This window comes from Ranitomeya variabilis, chromosome 4, assembly GCF_051348905.1.
Source record: "Ranitomeya variabilis isolate aRanVar5 chromosome 4, aRanVar5.hap1, whole genome shotgun sequence".
Lineage (NCBI taxonomy): Eukaryota > Metazoa > Chordata > Amphibia > Anura > Dendrobatidae > Ranitomeya > Ranitomeya variabilis.
In genome coordinates this window covers 242,799,904-242,805,903 of record NC_135235.1, presented here as the reverse complement: position 1 = coordinate 242,805,903, position 6,000 = coordinate 242,799,904, and the positions used below count along the sequence as shown (strand labels likewise).

At 40.1% G+C, this 6,000-nt stretch overlaps 1 protein-coding gene across 2 annotated transcripts in view; it reads left to right on the top strand.

Moving 5' to 3' along the window:
* Window positions 1-665: 665 nt before the first annotated feature.
* The window catches only part of C1QA (complement C1q A chain), a 65,890-nt gene continuing 60,555 nt past the window's right edge, over window positions 666-6,000 (top strand). Inside the window, exon 1 of one of the 2 annotated variants that reach the window (XM_077260517.1) lies at window positions 666-857. The gene's annotated coding sequence lies outside the window, so the exon portion shown is untranslated. The remainder of the gene's footprint in view (window positions 858-6,000) is intronic. The other variant, XM_077260518.1, reaches the window with a different exon arrangement.

Below are 6,000 nucleotides of genomic sequence, written 5' to 3'. Positions count from 1 at the left end.
TCACACATTTACCCCCATACTGTCATGTCATCACACATTTACTCCCCATACTGTCGTGTCCTCACACATTTACTCCCCCATACTGTCGTGTCATCACACATTTACCCCCATACTGTCTTGTCCTCACATTTACACCCCATACTGTCATGATATCACACATTTACCCCCATACTGTCATGCCATCACACATTTAGCCCCCAATACTTTCATGTCATCACACATTTACCCCCCATACTGTCATGTCCTCACATTTACTCCCCCATACTGTCATGTCATCACACATTTAACCCCCATACTGTCATGTCATCACACAATTACCCCCATACTGTCATGTCATCACACATTTACCCCCCATCTACCTCCTGTGCAGCACAGTCATCTGTGTCATCTACAGTCCTGATCACGCTGCTGACATCGCCCTGACCCGGATTTGATGGCAGTCATGGCTTCAATTGTACAAACACCAGAAAAATGCTCGTACAACAGGACTTAGGGCACGGTGTTCCCTGCTGATTGTCAGTTTAAAAACTGACATGAAGAACAGTCGAATACCACTCCAGGGGGCGACAAAATGCCCCAGATGGATACATTAGGCAGCTCGCCGACGCCCTCTGCTGGCAGTGCCCAGGGAAAATGCCCTGCCTGCCCTCCCCTAGATACAACCCAGGAGCTTTATATCCTATCACAGTGCAGGACATGATATCAGGAAAGATTTCATTATGATTCCAGTGTATTGTCGCTAACTGCATCATTCATACGTGGAACTTGTAGTCGCTCCTCACACCCTGTGTCATCAGCTTTTCCACTTTCTGAGAGAAGCAGAAGTGAAACGTACAGAAGAGAAACAGCAACGGAAGGTCAGTGACACAGCTCCGATCACCCGAAAATATATGCATTGCATCCGATCACACCCCAGAATATACACATTGTATCTGATCACCCCGAAAATATATACATTGTATCTGATCACCCCCGAACATATATACATTGTATCCGAACACACCCCAGAATATACACATTGTATCTGATCACCCCGAAAATATATACATTGTATTTGATCACCCCGAAAATATATGCATTGTATCCGATCACACCCCAGAATATACACATTTGTATCCGATCACACTCCAGAATATACACATTGTATCCGATCACACCCCAGAATATACACATTGTATCCTATCACACCCCAGAATATATACATTGTATCCGATCACACCCCAGAATATACACATTGTATCCTATCACACCCCAGAATATAGATATTGCATCCTATCACACCCCACAATATACACATTGTATCCGATCACACCCCAGAATATAGACATTGCATCCTATCACACCCCACAATATACACATTGTATCCGATCACACCCCAGAATATATACATTGCATCCTATCACACCCCAGAATATAGACATTGTATCCGATCACACCCCCAGAATATATACATTGTATCCGATCACCCCGAAAATATATGCATTGTATCCTATCACACCCCAGAATATATACATTGTATCCCATCACCCCGAAAATATACACATTGTATCTGATCACCCCGAAAGTATATACATTGTATCCGATCACCCCAAAAATATATACATTGCATCCGATCACACCCAGAATATATACATTGTATCCGATCACCCCGAAAATATATGCAATGTATCCGATCAGACCCCAGAATATAAACATTGTATCCGATCACATCCCAGAATATAGACATTGGATCCGATCACACCCCAGAATAGATACATTGCATCCGATCACACCCCAGAATATATACATTGTATCCGATCACACCCCAAAATATATACATTGTATCCGATCACACCCCAGAATATATACATTGTATCTGATCACACCCCAGAATATAGGCATTGTATCCGATCACCCCGAAAATATACACATTGTATCCGATCACACCCCAGAATATAGACATTGGATCCGATCACACCCCAGAATATAGACATTGGATCCGATCACACCCCAGAATAGATACATTGTATCCGATCACACCCGAGAATATACACATTGTATCCGATCACACCCCAAAATATATACATTGTATCCGATCACACCCCAGAATATATACATTGTATCCAATCACCCCGAAAATATACACTTTGTATCCTATCACATCCCAGAATATACACATTGTATCCGATCACACCCCAGAATATACACATAGTATCCGATCACACCCCAGAATATACACATTGTATCCGATCACACCCCAGAATATATGCATTGTATCCTATCACACCCCACAATATACACATTGTATCCGATCACACCCCAGAATATATGCATTGTATCTGATCACCCCGAAAATATACACTTTGTATCCTATCACATCCCAGAATATACACATTGTATCCGATCACACCCCAGAATATACACATAGTATCCGATCACACCCCAGAATATACACATTGTATCCGATCACACCCCAGAATATATGCATTGTATCCTATCACCCCGAAAATATACACATTGTATCCTATCACACCCCAGAATATACAAATTGTATCCGATCACACCCCAGAATATATACATTGTATCCGATCACACCCCAGAATATATACATTGTATCCGATCACACCCCAGAATATATACATTGTATCCGATCACCCCGAAAATATACACATTGTATCCTATCACACCCCAGAATATACAAATTGTATCCGATCACACCCCAGAATATATACATTGTATCCGATCACACCCCAGAATATATACATTGCATCCGATCACACCCCAGAATATATACATTGTATCCGATCACACCCCAGAATATATACATTGTATCTGATCACCCCAAAAATATATACATTGCATCCGATCACACCCCAGAATATATACATTGTATCCGATCACACCCCAGAATATATACATTGTATCTGATCACCCCAAAAATATATACATTGTATCCTATCACACCCCAGAATATACACATTGTATCCGATCACACCCCAGAATATATACATTGTATCCGATCACACCCCAGAATATGTGCATTGTATCCTATCACACCCCACAATATACACATTGTATCCGATCACACCCCAGAATATATACATTGTATCTGATCACCCCGAAAATATATGCATTGTATCCAATCACACCCCAGAATATACAAATTGTATCCGATCACCACGAAAATATACACATTGTATCCTATCACACCCCAGAATATATACATTGTATCCGATCACACCCCAGAATATATACATTGTATCCGATCACACCCCAGAATATACATATTGTATCTGATCACCCCGAAAATATACACATTGTATCCGATCACACTCCAGAATATATACATTGTATCCGATCACACTCCAGAATATACACATTGCATCCGATCACACCCCAGAATATATACATTGTATGCGATCACACCCCAGAATATATACATTGTATCCGATCACACCCCAGAATATATACATTGTATCCGATCACACCCCTGAATATATACATTGTATCCGATCACACCCCAGAATATATACATTGTATCCGATCACACCCCAGAATATAGACATTGTATCCGATCACCACGAAAATATACACATTGTATCCTATCACACCCCAGAATATATACATTGTATCCGATCACACCCCAGAATATATACATTGTATCCGATCACACCCCAGAATATACATATTGTATCTGATCACCCCGAAAATATACACATTGTATCCGATCACACTCCAGAATATATACATTGTATCCGATCACACTCCAGAATATACACATTGCATCCGATCACACCCCAGAATATATACATTGTATGCGATCACACCTCAGAATATATACATTGTATCCGATCACACCCCAGAATATACACATTGTATCCTATCACACCCCAGAATATATACATTGTATCCGATCACACCCCAGAATATATACATTGTATCCGATCACACCCCAGAATATACATATTGTATCTGATCACCCCGAAAATATACACATTGTATCCGATCACACTCCAGAATATATACATTGTATCCGATCACACTCCAGAATATACACATTGCATCCGATCACACCCCAGAATATATACATTGTATGCGATCACACCCCAGAATATATACATTGTATCCGATCACACCCCAGAATATATACATTGTATCCGATCACACCCCTGAATATATACATTGTATCCGATCACACCCCAGAATATATACATTGTATCCGATCACACCCCAGAATATATACATTGTATCCGATCACACCCCAGAATATATACATTGTATCCGATCACCCCGAAAATATACACATTGTATCCTATCACACCCCAGAATATACACATTGTATCCGATCACACCCCAGAATATATACATTGTATCTGATCACCCCGAAAATATATGCATTGTATCCAATCACACCCCAGAATATACACATTGTATCAGATCACCCCGAAAATATACACATTGTATCCTATCACACCCCAGAATATACACATTGTATCCGATCACACCCCAGAATATACACATTGTATCCGATCACACCCCAGAATATATACATTGTATCTGATCACCCCGAAAATATATACATTGTATCCTATCACACCCCAGAATATACAAGTTGTATCCGATCACACCCCAGAATATATACATTGCATCCGATCACACCCCAGAATATATACATTGCATCCGATCACACCCCAGAATATATACATTGTATCCGATCACACCCCAGAATATACACATTGTATCCGATCACACCCCAGAATATATACATTGCATCCGATCACACCCCAGAATATATACATTGTATCCGATCACACTCCAGAATATACACATTGTATCCAATCACACCCCAGAATATATACATTGTATCCGATCACACCCCAGAATATATACATTGTATCCTATCACACTCCAGAATATACACATTGTATCCGATCACACCCCAAAATATACTCATTGTATCCGATCACACCCCAGAATATACACATTGTATCCGATCACACCCCAGAATATACACATTGCATCCTATCACACCCCAAAATATACACATTGTATCCTATCACACCCCAGAATATACACATTGTATCCAATCACACCCCAGAATATATACATTGTATCCGATCACACCCCAGAATATATACATTGTATCCTATCACACTCCAGAATATACACATTGTATCCGATCACACCCCAAAATATACACATTGTATCCGATCGCACCCCAGAATATACACATTGTATCCGATCACACCCCAGAATATACACATTGCATCCTATCACACCCCAAAATATACACATTGTATCCTATCACACCCCAGAATATACACATTGTATCCCATCACACCCCAGAATATATACATTGTATCCGATCACACCCCAGAATATATACATTGTATCCGATCACACCCCAGAATATATACATTGTATCCTATCACACTCCAGAATATACACATTGTATCCGATCACACCCCAAAATATACACATTGTATCCGATCGCACCCCAGAATATACACATTGTATCCGATCACACCCCAGAATATACACATTGTATCCGATCACACCGCAGAATATATACATTGTATCCGATCACACCCCAGAATATACACATTGTATCCCATCACACCCCAGAATATATACATTGTATCCGATCACACCCCAGAATATATACATTGTATCCGATCACACCCCAGAATATATACATTGTATCCGATCACACCCCAGAATATACATATTGTATCTGATCACCCCGAAAATATACACATTGTATCCGATCACACTCCAGAATATATACATTGTATCCGATCACACCCCAGAATATATACATTGTATCCGATCACACCCCAGAATATACACATTGTATCCGATCACACCCCAGAATATATACATTGTATCCGATCAAACCCCAGAATATATACATTGTATCCGATCACACCCCACAATATACACATTGTATCCGATCACACCCCAGAATATATACATTGTATCTGATCACCCCAAAATTATATGCATTGTATCCGATCACAC